The following is a 17,666-nucleotide window of genomic DNA, read 5'->3' as shown; positions in this document are numbered from 1 at the left end:
AATGCTATCGATTAATACTCCTGTTTACATCATTCACCTTTGCCTTCCACTTGGCAAATGCAGATAAGAAAAAATGAATAATTATTTTGCTAGGTTGCATACATACAGTACATGTACATACTTACAAACAAATAAAAAAGACAGCTTTTTTTTTAAAAGGCAACTTTTTATGTTGCTTTTCCGTTATGATGTTATTTAAATTATGATCATTAAGCTTAATTTGTTTATTTATTACTTGTGTATTTTAGCAAAAAGGAATTCATTGTATATGTACAAACAATATATCAGCATGTAAACTCAAAGTACAGTACCGATAAATTTGATTAAATTTGAAAGTCGACTCTTCAAGTTAAAATGGCAAATTGTACTGTGCACACTGTATGATTTTCGCCAGATTGAAATAGAGTGTGAGCTTCACTCTTGTGGTGTGACGGGAACGATATCTGCAAAGAGCTATAAGAAGAAGAAAAGCTAAAAACAAGCCAAAAAAATGATCCAAAGATGGCTCCCCACTGTGAAGATCAAACGTCCGCCTCCAGATTTGAAGAACATCTCACTTGTCTGAAGATTCCCCCCTTGCTTGTATGACTAATAAACACCAGCCATGTTTGCAGGCGACGTGTCAACTGAAATAACCCTCAAACTGACAGATCATCTTCATCGACATCCCTGAGATCTAAAAAAAACCGTATTTATATATTTATTGCTTGTTATTTATTCCCAAAGTAAAAAAGAATATGAAAAACCGTGTGTCTGTGTAGGGTGTCTGTGTCTGTCTTTGGGTGGAGACAGTTGTCTTGGAGAAGTTGTGTCTACACTAAAATGGTTCGTGCCCTACGGTGCTGTTATACCTGCTATGTCGTAGCAAGTGCAAGTACAGCCCATAAACATCAGAATTGTTTAATGGCCACGTGTCAACAGAGGCGCGTCTTGTCACCAGGCAAGGCAGGCAGCCGCTTGGGGCCCCCAAGCCCATATATAGCGGATACTATTTCACACTTTACTATGGTAGTGGCAATTTTGTGTCAAATGTTCTTTTGAATTTTCGCTTGGGGTCCCCACATTACCCTAGAATCGCCTCTGCGTGTCAACTGGGATAAGCCTCAAACTGACACATAATTTTCATCGACATCTCTGAGACATAAACAATATATTTATTTCTAACGTAAAAAGAAAATATCCAAAGACGCGTGTACAGCGAGACTCTCTTTGAGAGTGTCTTGGAAAAGTGACGGAGGTTTGTATAGGTTTCCATGGCAAACTAAAAACAGGTTGCTTTCTATGTTTGTTGTATACAATTCACACACATGCACACAAACATATCCCCCCCTCTCAGAAATATACACAAAGTGAGCATTCACACACACACACACACACACACACACACACACACACACACACACACACACACGCACGCACACGCGCACGCACACACACACACACACACACACACACACACACACACACACACACACACACACTGTAACAACTGTAGCAAGTGCTAGTGGCACACAAGCTCTGTCTCCTGACGTTGTCTCCCTCTGTGTCCTCTGTAAGTGTCCCTTACTGCATGATGCACCGTCAACACCTCAGGGTGACATTGAGCTGCTGCAGACCTCATTCTTGCACTGCAAAAAATGAAATCTGATTTTTCTAATTTCAAGTAAAAACATCTTGTCATTCGCAATTTAAGTAATAATCACATAATAACTACTACTTTTTAAATATAACTTTCAGACTTCCTAGACTTGTTTTAAGACATTTGCCAGTGCGCCAAGTGCCTATGTTTCCATTGGGTGCTTGGGTGTTCATGTCTGCTTCATCGGAACACCAAAGCCACAAAAGAGCTCAAAACGTCCAAATTGTTTCATAACTTACTGTAATAATGACGAAATCAAATGACGGGGCCATACTCCAGAGGGCCTAGAACTCTTATTCCTTACGGCTACATGAACAGTACAGATACACGCACGCGCGCACGCACACACACACACACACACACACACACACACACACACACACACACACACACACACACACACACACACACACACACACACACACACACACAGATGTCTACACACACTCTCTCTCAGGAGACTCTAAGGCCTTGTCTCTTGCTGGCTACACTGAGTGCTGTCTGTCTGCGTCCATGAGGCTTTGCCATATCAAAGTGACGGCCACGAGAGGGGAATCAACGCATATCCCAGTGTACAGTCTAAGCCCCAATACTGTGCCACTCTATGTGCCACTCTGTGTGTGTGTGTGTGTGTGTGTGTGTGTGTGTGTGTGTGTGTGTGTGTGTGTGTGTGTGTGTGTGTGTGTGTGTGTGTGTGTGTGTGTGTGTGTGTGTGTGTGTGTGTGTGTGTGTGTGTGTGTGTCTGTAGAGGGATGAGGATGAGATGAGGGAGCGGAATCTGTCGACCCACTTTTCTCCCCCACCGTCTCTCTCTCTCTCTCTCTCTCTCTCTCTCTCTCTCTCTCTCTCTCTCTCTCTCTCTCTCTCTCTCTCTCTCTCTCTCTCTCTCCCTTTTTCTCTCTCACACACACACACACACACACACACAAATTAATTAAGCACACATCCAATAAAGAACACGTTCACACACATCCACATCCACACACACACACACACGCACACACACACACAGACTCACACACACACAAATTAATTAAGCACACATCCAATAAAGAACACGTTCACACACATCCACATCCACATCCACATCCACACACACAGACACACACGCACACACCTGTATATAGTCCTTTCAACATAACTCCTAGAGGGTAGGGCACCTAATATTAAAGGTAGCTCGTTAGACAAACAACGAACAAACAAGCTCTGAATGTGCTATCCTTAGCACAGGACTGGCGGAGCGCCAGCGTGTAGCCACAAATACCCAGGGGTCTGTGTCTCCCACACCACCCAGTATACAGTACTAGGGCTGCTACGATTAATCGACTAATCGTGACTAATCGACTATAAAAAATAGTCGAGAAGAATTTTCATTGTCGACTAATCGTTTCATTCAATTCATGCTTTTTTACTTACTTTACTAATACTTTATTACTTTATTGAAACCTAAAATTGCCCAGCAAGTATGAATTGGACGTTGTATCTCGGAGTAAATAGGCTACTATCATGATTTAAAGTATGATTTAAATGTGTGAACATCAGGAGAGACATTCAGAGTCCAACTGTGTGATGACAATCCGTTTTCAGACGGCATTGTGTATCATTTAACCACCTAATATTTGTTTTCCTTTACATCACATCGTACATCACATATATTGACATGTGTCTGAAAGACAGACACACCTGTTACACAGCTGGGATAATTTATAGGAACATGTTCTCAAATCTCTCCGCCTACTATTACATGAGAAAGCGTGATGGGTGGTGTGTGTGTGTGTGTGTGTGTGTGTGTGTGTGTGTGTGTGTGTGTGTGTGAGAGAGAGAGAGAGAGAGAGAGAGAGAGAGAGAGAGAGAGAGAGAGAGAGAGAGAGAGAGAGAGAGAGAGAGAGAGAGAGAGTGAGTGAGTGAGTGAGTGAGTGAGAGAGAGACAGAGAGAGAGAGATACATACACACCCTCAATGATCCCCAAAGCTACTGCACCACCACAAAGCTGCATCACACTCCTCATGGACCAGGGGCAGATATGAGTATATGGGCCCCTGGGCCAGAGAGCAAGGAAGCCCCCCTCCAAGGGTGTTGCTCATTTACAAAAAAGATTTAGGGTTTTAGGCCAGAAAATAGAAACTGTATGTTGTGAAGTGAAAGCCCAACTGGGAACCTCCAATTCCCATTGTCATTGTGACACAGCCCTCCACAGCACACAAGTGCACACAACGAAATTGCATTTATGCCTCACCCATGCAAGGGGGCAGCCCTTGGCGCCCAAAAGGGAGCAGTGCGGTGGGATGGTACGATGCTCAGCGTACCTCAGTCATGGAGGAGGATGGGGGAGAGCACTGGTTAATTACTCCCCCCAACAACCTGGCGGGTCGGGAGTCGAACAGAAAATTTGAAAATACAATTGTTGAAAGTGCAATATATAACACAATTTGAGAATGGAAATATAGAGGCTTGGGCCTCAGGGCCCCCCTTGACTCTTCTGCCACTGGTAGACCCATGCAGTAATCCATGGACCACTCTCTAAATGAATGCTCAATGCTTAATGCTTGGTTCCCTACTGGATGCTGCTTTAACTTCTCTATGGTCTTCCAGCTTTTCTTGGAACCTGCAACTTTAACTGAATCTCTGCCTAATTTAATATTATCTACATTGTGACTACATTATTTAAAAAAAAAAAAAACATTTCTATTTGGAGCATGCGACTTTGACGTCCATGCCCCTGAGTGAATGAGAATCTTCAAAGACAGCTGCAACCATGGTAACTTGTGAGCGCAATACAAAATCATTACATTGCTTATACTCCACACAAATTTGTCTATTTTCCCTTATGGTCCTTAAATGTATCCTTTTTAGTTTTGGCAGGTTCTCTGAAAGCCCAAACACCTGCTTGAAAGGACCTACAGCACAACTGACAAAAAAATATGTCAACGTGACATAAACCTTGACGAGAAGCAACAGTCTTTTGATTGTCATCCAACCTCAATCAATCCCCACAGTGTAAATCAGCCAAATAAACACAGAGTGCTCTGGCTATCGCTAACACCTTATTTACGCTGAGCACAGAGCTGCGTTTCCAACGAGCTTAATGAACACATCTTTTGACGCGACTCCTGTGACAGCCCAGTGGCACTGTCATCAGAGTTTACCCTCGGCCACCGCGGCTGTCACAGCCGCTCCCGTCAATTGGGGGCCATTAGCCACTGAGCGCTACGTCCATTTATGACAGGCGTGGCATTCGGAGTGAAACCACTTCCCCTATTTTCATGCGACGAAGCACATGTGTGTATGTGTGTGTGTGTGTGTGTGCGTGTGTGTGTGTGTGTGCGGGAGTGAGTACGTGTGTGTGCCTGTGTGCCTGTGTGTGTGTGCCTGTGTGCATGTGTGTGCGTGTGTTCCTGTGTGTATGTGTGCACACGTGTGTGCCTCTGTGTGTACGTGTGTGCCTGTGTGTGCGTGCGTGCGTATGTATGTGTGCACAGCTAAGCCAGTGATGTGTGCACTAATCTTGCTACACAGAGATGACAGTCTGACCTATTGACATGTTGTACGTCATGTGACACCAGTCAGAACCTCCACCATGCTGCAGCCCTTACAGAGCACTCACCTCTCTGGCCCTGAGGAACCATGAGAAGAGAAGAGAAGAGAAGAGAAGAGAAGAGAAGAGAAGAGAAGAGAAGAGAAGAGAAGAGAAGAGAAGAGAAGAGAAGAGAAGAGAAGAGAAGAGAAGAGACGAGAAGAGAAGAGAAGAGAAGAGAAGAGAAGAGAAGAGAAGAGAAGAGAAGAGAAGAGACGAGAAGACGAAGAAGAAGAGAAGAGAAGAGAAGAGACGAGAAGAGAAGAGACGAGAGGAGACGAGAGGAGACGAGAGGAGACGAGACGAGACGAGAAGAGAAGAGAAGAGAAGAGAAGAGAAGAGAAGAGAAGAGAAGAGAAGAGGAGAGGAGAGGAGAGGAGAGGAGAGGAGACGAGACGAGACGAGACGAGACGAGAAGAAAAAGAGAAGAGAAGAGAAGAGAAGAGAAGAGAAGAGAAGAGAAGAGAAGAGAAGAGAAGAGAAGAGAAGGTAAATGTAGACCCACTAAAGTATATGGAGGACATATTGGCTTGGAGGTATTCCCTCAGCTTGGGGGACGTCAGCTGCAGATGGACACTAGCCTGGGAAAGCCCATGCTGCTTTGCGCAATCATTCCGATCTGGAAGACAGCATGGAATCTATACCTCAGCGAGGGTACCAGATCTAGGGCTCCAATCAGAGAGCTGTGAGGCGTGGAAAGGCTTGTTTGTTTGAATACTAGATACAACTGATACGTTTGGCTATGGGCTACGTACTGTATATGCCAAATGACACATTTGTAACGCCCAATAAATCGACTGTCCTGTCAAATAAAGGCATAAAAGAATAATAGGCAAAAAAAATATATTTTAAAAAAAAGAAGAAAAAAAAGAAACACAGTTGTATAAAGTAGACGTAGATGTACTCTTACTCTTACTCTTACATGGTTTCAACTTCTACTTTATACAACTCTGGAAGAAAATATGCAAAACCAATCGCATCAGCCCCTGAGGACTGTCAGCCCATGGGGAAATGCCCTGTATGCCAGATTAAAAGTCCAAAGCTGGATGAATGGAATGTGTGTGTGCTGCCTTTCGATCGATCGGAGGTTCAGAGGGAAGCAGGAAGCCCTTACCTTGAGACTTCAGGGGCCAGTCAATCCTCCTCTCCCGCCCGCTGCAAGTGTGTCTGCATTAGGCCACAGTGGGCCGGCATGAATCATGGCTCTCTCTCACTCTCGCCTACGCAGGCCTGGGAGAAGAAGAACACAGCAAGAACCATATGGATGAATGAGCACATATGTGCACATGTTCTGATGGACATACAAGGAGGCACACACACATACACATGTATACACAGACATACAGACAAAGACACAGACAAAGATAAAAGGACGCACACACTAACACACACACAGGCGTGCGCACGCGCGTGCACTCACACACACTAACACACACACACACACACACCCTCACACCCACACAAACCTGAACTCATGCGTGCAAGCACAACACAGGATCAGCTCTATGTTCCCACAGCCCAATGGTCCCACAGCGTATTCCTGCTGCTCCACGTTCCCACATTTTAAAGAAATTATTCAAATATAGGCCCTATGTTCCACAACTCCATGTTTCCACATTTCCGAGTATACTAAGAGAACATGCATTCAGTGTTGGGTGTAACTCGTTACAAAGTAACGCGTTACAGTAGTGTAACTACTTTTTTCGTAAAATAGTAGTGTAACGCGTTACTACTGGGAAATTAGGTAACGTAACGCCGTTCTTTGTTAAATATGGCAAAACGTTACTTTTTTTTTGGTCCGATCGCGCTGTCGGCTCTTAATTTGAAATCGCGCCACAGACGCAATGAAGAAGCGTGCCGTCCCCCGCCCCCTCCGGCAGTTTCTCCCTCAGTCACTGCAGGCTCCGGACAGAAGCACCTACGACGCTGGCATTAGAGGTTGTGGGGTAGACTATAAGGGAAGGACTGTATCAGAGCCTGTAAATACATTATTCACAAAGTTCTCTATGCATCGTTTTTGAAAGTAATGGTCCACATTTGATTGCAAACAGTGTGTTAGGACTTCGAATTGGTTTAGCAGTAGCCAGTGCTTAATTTGAGCCGGATCATGCCGGAACAGGATCCCCCACCTCGTAATTTTGACCCCCCCTGTGTTCCGGGACTTATTATGGCTGATCCGGAACCTCTCGTGAATGAATAAAAAAAAAATATAGAGGCTACTATATTGTAACGGACTATCTCTGCCTCCTCAGTAGTGAGAGCGCAGCATTATCCCATGTTCGCTACATTTCGCCCATCTCACCGAGCAGCCTATAGGCCTAAATTGGGGTTGAGACTGTCAGGATCGCAACAACCACAAGCCGAGTGAGCAAGCGAGAAGGAACCATGAAGTGTGCGCGCAGAGAAGACCACCATTTCTGAATGCCAAGGCCAGACACTGATGTGCGCTGTTCCAAATTGAGACCGAGCGCGCAAGTCTGCAACCAAGGGTTTGCAAAAGTGCACTACTTAAAAAATGAGAAAAGATGTTCGTTGTGTTGATCTAAGTTATTTCTTATGTGTTGGTCAGTGTTTTTTTATTCATATTTGGAAAGGTAACAAGGCTAAACCAAAGGCAGTCTTATTGCTGCCTGACGCCCAACTCATAACCTTTAAAACTTAAAAATAGCCTACAGTCGGCTGCACCGTTACAATATGGTAGAGCTGAAGGCAACGCGCACCGACTGAAAAAAAAACTATCGACATATTTTATCGTCGCGACGCACGGGCATGTAAGTTAATTATTCGACATATTGGATTTCCAATGGAAAACAAAGCCATCTCACAAAACTAGTGTATGAGAGTGTGTTTGTTTGAGTGAAATGGAGAGGATTCTGAAGTGCTTTTGGGGACTTGTCTGCAAGCATGGAGGAGGCCAAGTTAAAATTTAGCAACATTCAAGACGAAAGTCGCGACCTCTCCACTTTATTGCAGTAGGAGAAGTCCAGCTTTTTCGTGGCTATTTTGGTGGGGGAAGCACAATTGGTAGCCTGCTTGTCCCATACATTTAAGAATCATATAGATCTACTAGGCTACTTTTCCATCCCTACTATCTGACTAAATGTAGGCCTAGGCAACGTGAAGTTGCCCCTCTCTCGTTGTTTGTTCATATGCGCGGAAAGAGATGGAAAGCCTGGCTGTGCCAAACATTGTTTAAAAGTTTTCATCAAATTTTGGTCGTCACACAAGGTTTTGGATATACTAATTTCTAGTGGCACCTGGGCTGCGTTTGGTGCATTGATCAGTCATGTAGCCTAGCGAAAAAGACAGCCTGGGTGAGAGGATGAGATCTTCCTCGGCTGGCCTCAGCATGTGTGTGCGCGCGTTTCCTTCTCTACCAAGACTCGACAGTTGCTTACAAGCCAATTTGAGCATGGAAACAGCAAAGACAATGTGATATTTCATTCAAATAGGGCCTACACGCTCCAAATAAAACATTGGTCGGAGGGATTTTCAACCGGACCGCAGCGCGAGCAGACAGTGTGAAAAGCCAAGTACCGGGAAAATCGCCGCTCGCTTACCATCAGTGCGCGAGCCCTGAAAATCGAAGCTCGCTTACCATCAGTGCGCGAGCCCTTGAAACACTGAAGTGGCATATCGCAACAGCACATGCGGATTAGCCAAATTATAGGGCCTATGCATCAAAGTCGCTAACAAATTTGGATTTAAACGTTTAATAGGCCTATGCCAACGTTGTGTGAATACGGGAAAGGATAAGAATTGTACAGCCATGCACTGTCCTTTCAATAGGTAGACTATAGAAGACNGCTTCGGTTTCTTTTCACCTCATGGGGAAAGCATAATTTCCATGCACTGCACGAAACTACTAAGCATAAAGTTAGCGATCAAACAAAAAATATTGGTTGTTGTCATTACAGCATTTAATAGGCTATGGCTGTTGTTTAAAATAGCAATTGGATTGCCAACCGTCCCTTGTATTAAGAAACAAACGTATGGATATGAGCTGACATGGGACTAAATGTCGTTAAAATGCAGGGAATTGCATCTAATTTTTTTCCGTTTTTATCCGTTTGCGTAATAATAGTTTTTCTGTGTGTTCCGGGACCTCTGTCCAACTCATCGTCGCTGTGATGTCATATGTGTTTTGCGTTCCGGTACCTTGTGATTTACAAATTAAGCACTGGCAGTAGCTGTAGCTAGTTGCTAACACAAATGGATGCAAACTGTGTTTGAGCTCTGCTGGCAGCTAACTATTGGTAGCCTATTAAAAACGAATTGCTTAATAAACTTTTCACACTTTTAAACAGTCCCCAAATAGTTCGTTTGGAATGCAAAGACCCTCATAAGACTGCAAACAAAGTTATGAGCAACTTGACAATTTATTATTGGCTTTTGCATTTAATCAACATGGCATCAAATGTGCCATTTTCTTGTTGACAAAACCTGGTGTTCTCCTATCTATGTGTCCTCTTTGTTGGGTCCATTATTGCCTCTGAATGTAACGCAAAAGTAACGAGTAACGCATAAAGTTACTTTCCACAAGGGGTAACTAAGTAAAGTAAGGCACTACTTTTTTGAATAGGTAACGAGTAACGAGCACACACTACTTTTAAAAAGTAACTTCCCCATCACTGTCCATTTCTCCCCGCTGTGGAACATAGGGCCTAAATTCTTAGAAATTTGGGAACATGGAGCAGCAGGAATATGCTGTGAGACCAATGGGCTGTGGGACGAATGGGCCTAAAAATTCATGTTAAAAATCATGTTAAAAATTCATGTTAAAAATGGGCTGTGGGAACATAGACACGCTCCCGCACAACACAAATACAGCTCAACAGCTGTGGCTCAATGACAAAAGCATACCCCATCCCATCAACTCAAGAGCATAGCTATTATCATTAGCATATTGATACCACTGGAAAAATGGATAGAACTGAAACTTGTTTTCATACATTATAATAATATAAAGAATAACATTATAATCAAATGACATCAAAATCTGGAAACCAATCACCAACCAAGTTGCAGGCCTATGTTGGAATAAACTTTAAATCCCTTCCCAAACTCTTCTTTCCCAATTAAATGTAAGTACATCTAAGTGAAGGTAGCAGGCTATCTAATATTCTCAGTGATAACATGAAATCTTGTTCAAGTGAAAGGCGACACCTGAGGCTGCCTTACTAAGCAGGTTAAGGTACAGCTGATAGGCTACCTACTTTAGCCTAGAGGACGAAAAGATAAACGTAATGCGCATATTATAACAAATATGTCTGTGAAAAACGTCTCATGATGGAAACAAAGACCACTCAGTACAAATATTGTTATTGCACAAGTTTCCGTAACCCACATCGTCATGATTTGACAAGGCCAAAATGGGAATAGCAAAACGGCCTGTAGGTTACTCCATCAGCGAAAACACCGTCTCGATGGAAACCCCTTCTAATGACAAAGGCAGTCGACTGAGTAAACAAGACCGTGTAGGCTACTTATTGAACAAATTGTGTATTTTTGTCAACATGAACGTTAAGCATACCTCGCATCCATGCGTAATAAGGTGGCTCACATAAACACAATAAAATTAGAGACGTGCGTCAATGCAGAGGAGCCAATGCAAACACTAGGGGCTATGAAAAGGCATGGCAATTTACAATGTAACCATGGTGAAAGAGAAAAGGCTGGAGCTCAAAACAGATTGACAATTTTCTGTCGGTGACAGCTGCAATCCTGCGCTCTACCTTGTGCCAGCATCACTGTCACTCCCATCGCGTATTTTCTTGCGCTGAATCAAGACAGGCAGCCAGGCAGGGCAGCATCCGAGGTAGGTAGATCTAGACGAGGCGACTGAATTTAGGCGACAAAACAATACCTTAGACATGGCCATACGAGGACAAAGTCTTACCGCGTGTGGTGCTGATCATCTTCGGCGCATTCGGTCGGGAAGCAATCACGGTATCTGAAGCATACGGTTCAAGTGAAGCCCAAGTGCGAGACGAGGTGGTCCGCGCCCGTGGACGTGCATCGCTTCCTGCGAGTCGACTAGTCAGCCCAGAGATGACAAATTAAGGAAGCAGTGGTGAATGCAGAAGGCAAAGGAAATCGCTCTCTGACTTTAGAAGGGTAGAACAATCAAAACAGAGAGGCCCGGATAGAGGGGCCAGGGTAAGCTATTTCTATTCTCATGATCTGGGATTGATTAATCGGGAGGGGGCGTGAGTGAGAGGGCTACATTACTGTATTTATTTTCGTGAATGGGACATGGACAGGCTACCACGCCTCTCCCAGCCAGAGAAATTCTTAACGTAATTACTCGTTTATCAACTAAAATATAAACCAAGGTAATTGGCTTGCCGTGTTTGTTGTTGCTGAAAATCTCCTCAAGGAAATCTGAAAAACAACTGATTGTTATGCAATGAGGGCGTCTGAATTGGACATTGACATTTCCCTAAAGAGCAGGTTGTGGAAAAAGAATTTTGGGCAACAAATAATAGACAGTGTAAAAATGAATCTTCTTCAAACTTTAAAAGATGAGCGAGACTGAAGAGACCTATGGAGCATATATTTCATTTGCCCCCATCGAAGTGATTCAGAGCCACCCAGTGGTGGAACTATAACATCACATTATGAATGAGTGAAAGTGAAAGCCCATTGGGAAACTCCAACTCCCTTTGTCATTGTGACACAGCACTCCACAGCACACAAGTGAACACTGCACTCAACGAAATTGCATTTAGGCCTCACCTGTGCAAGTGGGCAGCCCTCAATGGCGCCCCTAGGGAGCAGTGCGGCGGTACAGTACCATGCTCAGGGTACCTCAGTCATGGAGGAGGAAGGGGGAGAGCACTGGTTGATTACTCCCCCCCACCAGCCTGGCGAGTCGGTAGTCTAACTGGCAACCTTTGGGCTACAAGTCTGACGCCCTAACTGCTTACCCATGACTGCCCTTGTCTGAACTCCATACCAAGCGCATCCTCGTGTGCAATAGGCTATATGAGCTTGTAATGTTCCATCTCTATTTCCCATTGTCCCTGCTCACTTAGACCCATGAACAAGGCTAAAGCCCTAGCCATAACCAAAACCCGCCTTCTTGTCATCTTAAGTGAGCCTTTCCATCAGAGTCATTTCACCTTCTCTCCGAAAGGGTCTTAACTTCCCCCTTGACCCCAGGGACAGATTATGATTCCATGGGCCCCTGGGCCTGACACACAAGGAAGGCCCCGCTAAATGGGTGCTGCTAGTGTAGCCTACAAATTGATTCAGGGTTTCATTCCAGATGTGAGAGTCTATGTTGTTGGGGGGTTGTCCCCTGAGAAAATGTGAAAATTCAGTTGCTAAAAGTGTGATTTTAACTCAATAAGCGAATGCAAATATAGAGGCTTGGGCTTCAGCGCCCACTTGACTCTTGGGCCCCTGGACTTGGGCCCGATAGGCCTGGGCAGTAACCTGTCCCTGTTTAAACCACATGCAGGTTTTGTGACACAGCCTTTAACATCCTTCATCCCCACGCCTTGGTTCCCTCCCTGTTCTCCTCGCTCTTCTTCATGTGTTTTTCAGCGCAATGGCGCTATCTGGTGGACTACATGGAGAAGCAACAAAAGTAGGTCTACTTTCATTGAACACTTCCCAATGTCAAGTGTTCTAGCCTTGGTAGTGCATGAAACGTCCAGTGATTGGATACTCTTTGCTGAACTCTGTGGAGTATCCAATCACTAGGTGTTTCACACACTACCAAGGCAAGAACACTTGACTTTGAGAAATGTTTTTTTATCTACAGTTGTACTTTTACTTTACATTAGTCTACGCAGGGTTGCCGACCGGGTTGGGGGACCCCGGATTGGGTCTTGATTACATTGTATATATTGAGAGTAGGGCCCTCTCACATTGCTTTTTATGGGGCCTAGCCAAATCTTTCTGCACACCTGGTCATGTGGTATATGGTCTAAATATGTACACCAGTCACCAAGATGTAAAATAGCATGACCACTTGCCATTTCTTTTGGCGATGGACATGTACAGAAACATGTTTTGTTTAAAGATCTCCACGGCCAAACATGTTAAACTTAAACCTTAAAACAGAAAGGTCTTGGTGCACTGTGTAGGATGGTGGCTAAAGTAGGTATTGCAAATGCTGCTCATTGAATCTGCTGTTTACTGCCAAATTTGATCTTTTCATGAATATTTACTAACTAATGAACTAATATTTACATGACCAAAGTGCAGTACGTTTTGCAGCTAAAAATGTCTATTGAAATTCAAAATGGCAGACAATGGAAAAGATACCCCTTTTCATGTAAGAAAAGTGCAATTTTACCAGTCATAATGAATACTTAGACTTTAATGGTGGTGGTAAGTATTCTCAAAAAAATGCAACATTTGTGAATGGGCAGCATGAATTCGGGAAATAAACTACTAAAAAATAGTCCTAAAGATTGTATTTCTTTGCCAGCATAGACTAGGCCCCGTGATGCTGCACACAATTTACCCAAAAGCTACCATACAGTCTCACCCTACAGTCATAACATCTCTGACTATGTGGCCATGTTTTGAGTCTACTGGGATACAATAGCAGCCACTTACGCCCATAACACGGTGGTGTTCCTGAAGTTGATTCACACCAGCCCCTGATGAATACAAGTTAAAAGTTTCACCCTCTTTCCTCCATGATTTCCCTCACAGGAAGTATCATTAGTCTTCTGTCTCAGGATGTCTCATTGTGACTAAGGGCATACTTTATATTGTCAGGGCCGGATTATGCATAAGGGCCAGCGGCACATTGCCCAAGGGGACCAACCATTGACCAGTGAGGGGGCACCGCAAGATACAAACTTAACAAATGTTGTTTACAAAGGGGGCACCAATGGGGTATAGTGCCCGGGGGCACCAGATTGGCTTAATACGGTCCTGATGTTTTAAAGGATGGACGCCACTTAGTATATGTGCATGCCATGCCATGCCAGGGCTGCGTGCCTGCCTGTTGTCATGTAACGGGCATGGGAGCCTGGCATGTTAAGCTTTAATCAGCATGGTAATAACATCCTGTGCTGTGTGTTATGTGCTGCTCCACATCTGCAGTGCATCATGATCACTGTTTGCTGCCTAGTTATCTCCCACGGCGCTCGGCGCTCGGCGCTCGGCTCTCCTCTCCTCTCCTCTCCTCTCCTCTCTCCTCTCCTCTCCTCTCCTCTGCTCTCCTCTCCTCTCCTCTCCTCTCCTCTCCTCTCCTCTCCTCTCCTCTCCTTTCCTCTCCTGGCCTTACCTTGCCTATCCTCTCCTCTCTCCTCTCGCCTCTCCTGTCCTCTCCTCTCCTCTCCTCTCCTCTCCTCTCTCCTCTCCTCTCCTCTCCTCTCCTCCTCTCCTCTCTTCTCCTCTCCTCTCCTCTCCTCTCCTCTCCTCTCCTCTCCTCTGCTCCTCCCTCCTCTGCTCCTCCTCTCCTCTCCTCTCCTTTCCTCTCCTCTCTCCTTTCCTCTCCTCTCCTCTGCTCTCTCCTCTCCTCTCTTCTCCTCTCCTCTCCTCTCCTCTCCTCTCCACTCCTCTCCTCCACTCCTCTCCTCTCCTCTCCTCTTCTCTCCTCTCATCTCCTCGTCCTCTCCTCTCCTCTCCTTGTCCTCTTCTCGTCCTCTCCTCTCCTCCACTTCTCTCCTCTCCTCTCCTCTCCTCTCTCTCTCTCTCGTCTCTTTCCTCCCTCCTCTCTTCTCCCTCCTCTCTCTCCTCTCCTCTCCTCTCCTCTCTCCTCTCTCTCCTCTCGTCTCCCTCCTCTCTCCTGTCTCTCCTCTCGTCTCCTCTCCTCTCCTCTCCTCTCCTCTCCTCTCCTCTCCTCTCCTCTCCTCTCCTCTCCTGTGGGGCCTAATGCACTATTTCCAGTTTCATACGCGTGTGCACACACACGCACGGACGCAGGCACTCACACACACACACGCACACACACCATGCGCGCGCGCACACACTAGTGTTGTGATGTTCGTGAACGAATCGATTCTTAGGCTCCTAGACATGAGCGATGGATGGGAACCGAATTCCAGTTGGGAGCCACTCTTCTCTCACTGATTCTTGAAAGTTTGGCAAAAACATGTCCCTGCAGTAAAATATTAATTCTGTTGAAAATCAACTAAATTTTCACAAACAAAATGAACCCAGGTAATGGCCAAGGGGTCTGTCACACGAATACACAGTTGTTTGAAATATTTAAGTGTAATTTTATTACTTTTCATGGCTATAAACCTGTCCACACCCTGTAAAAACGCCTGTCCCAAGGACTGGCATCATCATTTCAATTGACTTAAAATACAAAAATCACTAACAGAATTGAACAATATCACCATGATGTGGAAGACCATATTAAAGTGGTTCTACAGATGTGCACATAGTGGATGTAAAACAATATTTACTATTATTTACTGATTGCTCAAAATCTGTCCAGCATATTGGTCACCACCGTCAGATTTTTTCTAAAAGACAATAAAATCAGGTATGCACAAGGTAATTTTCATTACTGAGGACCCCTTTTCAAACCTTTAGCTCTACTGCCTACTTCACCATCACTGAAGCTCCTGTAAGTTTATTATTTTGTCCTCAATTTGTTAATTTGTTTGGACACTGGTACTGTCCCAACCATAAACTGTCAACACCGTCGGGGGTTTTAATAGTATTGTATTACATTAATGTTAATAAATATTATTTTTTTCAGAAAAGGTATGAAGCACCCAAGAAACAGAGCGAAAATGAAATGGCTAATGTGAACAAACAATGCATAATATTTAAAAGAGTGTTTTTTTGTCTCACACCGTCAGATGTCACCACCGTCAGATTTTGTTCTGCTCATCATGTTGTTCCATATTTTACTAAATTGTGCTGGTGAATGAAACATTACTAGGCATGTTAGTAATAATTGTGATCCAAAATGATACTCTAGCCACCACTGAGGTGCATTTGGAGGTTTTTTTGTCAGAAAACCTGACGGTGGTGACATCTGATGGAGTTCACCAAAAAACACATGCTTTACGTGTTTTTGACATGTTTTAAGAATATGCATACAATAAGTATCTACAGTTATGTTGAATTGTTAAAGTAATTCACTTTAATACAGTAAACATATGTTTTACTTCTAATTCTGTCTGCCGCTGTTGACAAAACAAGAAAGAGCCCATTTTATGAAAAATGTTAAACATGGGGAGCTTGGTCAATGCATTCACTGCACAGCCAAGACCTACATCTATGATAATACACCTCTATATTTTGGATTTGAACAACTTAAAAGCTGTTTTTACCACATTTTCAACAACCAGTGGCTTCCTTCCTAGATAATCTAACTAATGAAGTAAAAACACAATGCTCATACTGTGCACACACAAAAATAAAGTGTTTATGCAAGATGCCATTGACTTGAGAGGGCTATTTATTTTGCTAAATGCAGGTACTAATTAGGCCACTTTCACCACTCTCAGATTACTGTCACCACCGTCAGTTCTTAAGTCACCACCGTAAGAAGGAGTTTTGGACATTTTAAAGGAATGTGCTTACAACATTTTCCTTAGGAGTTGTTGAAATATCAAAGCAATAGCCAATTTAAGCCTACACGAATATTTGTGAAATTACAAAAAATTGTTTGTTCTATTTAGGCGTTAAGTAAGCATCGTATGACGGTACATATTTTAAAATTAGAACACATGAAACAGTATTAAAATAGAACAAAAGTGAATTTTCAACATTTAAAGGCATATGTGTGAACCAAAAAATACACATAATCATTTAAAAACTCCAGATACATATGCAACCAAATCAATACAATTTTAATAACTTTTAATTGTGTCTGACGGTGTTGACAAAAAACAAGGTATGATCGGAGAAAAGCCTGATTTCTGAAAAAAATACATAATGGGGAGATTGGCCTTGTGCATTTCTGAAAAGCCAAGACCTTAGTCTACGAGGATATACCATATAATTTTGTAATTCACTTTGTTTTTTTCTGTCAACATTACAACCTGTTTTAGCCACTTTCTCAAGAATCAGTGCTCTGTTTTTTTGTTGTTGGTTTTTTTTCGTTCATTTTGAGCATGTGACCTTAAAGTGATTACTTAAATTTTGGGGGAAAAAACACAAGTGTCTGTCTCTGAGAGTGGCAGAAACGGCCTGGAGAAGGAGGTGGACACTCTGTTGTTTGTTTGGGCAAAATGACGAGGTGGTGTTAAGAAAACTATCACTGAATAAATATTTTAAAAACATTCAAAAGAGCCATTTTAATGAACAGAGAGAGAGAGAGAGAGAGAGAGAGAGAGAGAGAGAGAGAGAGAGAGAGAGAGAGAGCTGCAGCAGTAACACACCCATTAGAGTAATCACTTCCATTGGCGCTGTACATGAATGTACTGTACTATGCAGACATTGTTATGAAATCCAGCTTTAAACAGCCAAATATCAGCCCAAGTGGCATGTTGCGTCAGTACATCAGTCACAGAGGATAAG

At 43.7% G+C, this 17,666-nt stretch overlaps 1 protein-coding gene across 2 annotated transcripts in view; it reads right to left on the bottom strand.

Moving 5' to 3' along the window:
• Window positions 1-11,424, bottom strand: part of tex2 (testis expressed 2) — a 71,244-nt gene extending 59,820 nt beyond the window's left edge. For both annotated transcript variants that reach the window (XM_063184052.1, XM_063184062.1), the window contains exons 1-2: window positions 11,113-11,424; window positions 6,328-6,443 (exon numbers count right to left, since the gene is read on the bottom strand). The gene's annotated coding sequence lies outside the window, so the exon portion shown is untranslated. The remainder of the gene's footprint in view (window positions 1-6,327; window positions 6,444-11,112) is intronic.
• Window positions 11,425-17,666: the final 6,242 nt, after the last annotated feature.

Source organism: Engraulis encrasicolus, chromosome 2, assembly GCF_034702125.1.
Source record: "Engraulis encrasicolus isolate BLACKSEA-1 chromosome 2, IST_EnEncr_1.0, whole genome shotgun sequence".
Taxonomy (NCBI): Eukaryota; Metazoa; Chordata; class Actinopteri; order Clupeiformes; family Engraulidae; genus Engraulis; species Engraulis encrasicolus.
This window is presented reverse-complemented; position numbering and strand designations above follow the sequence as displayed.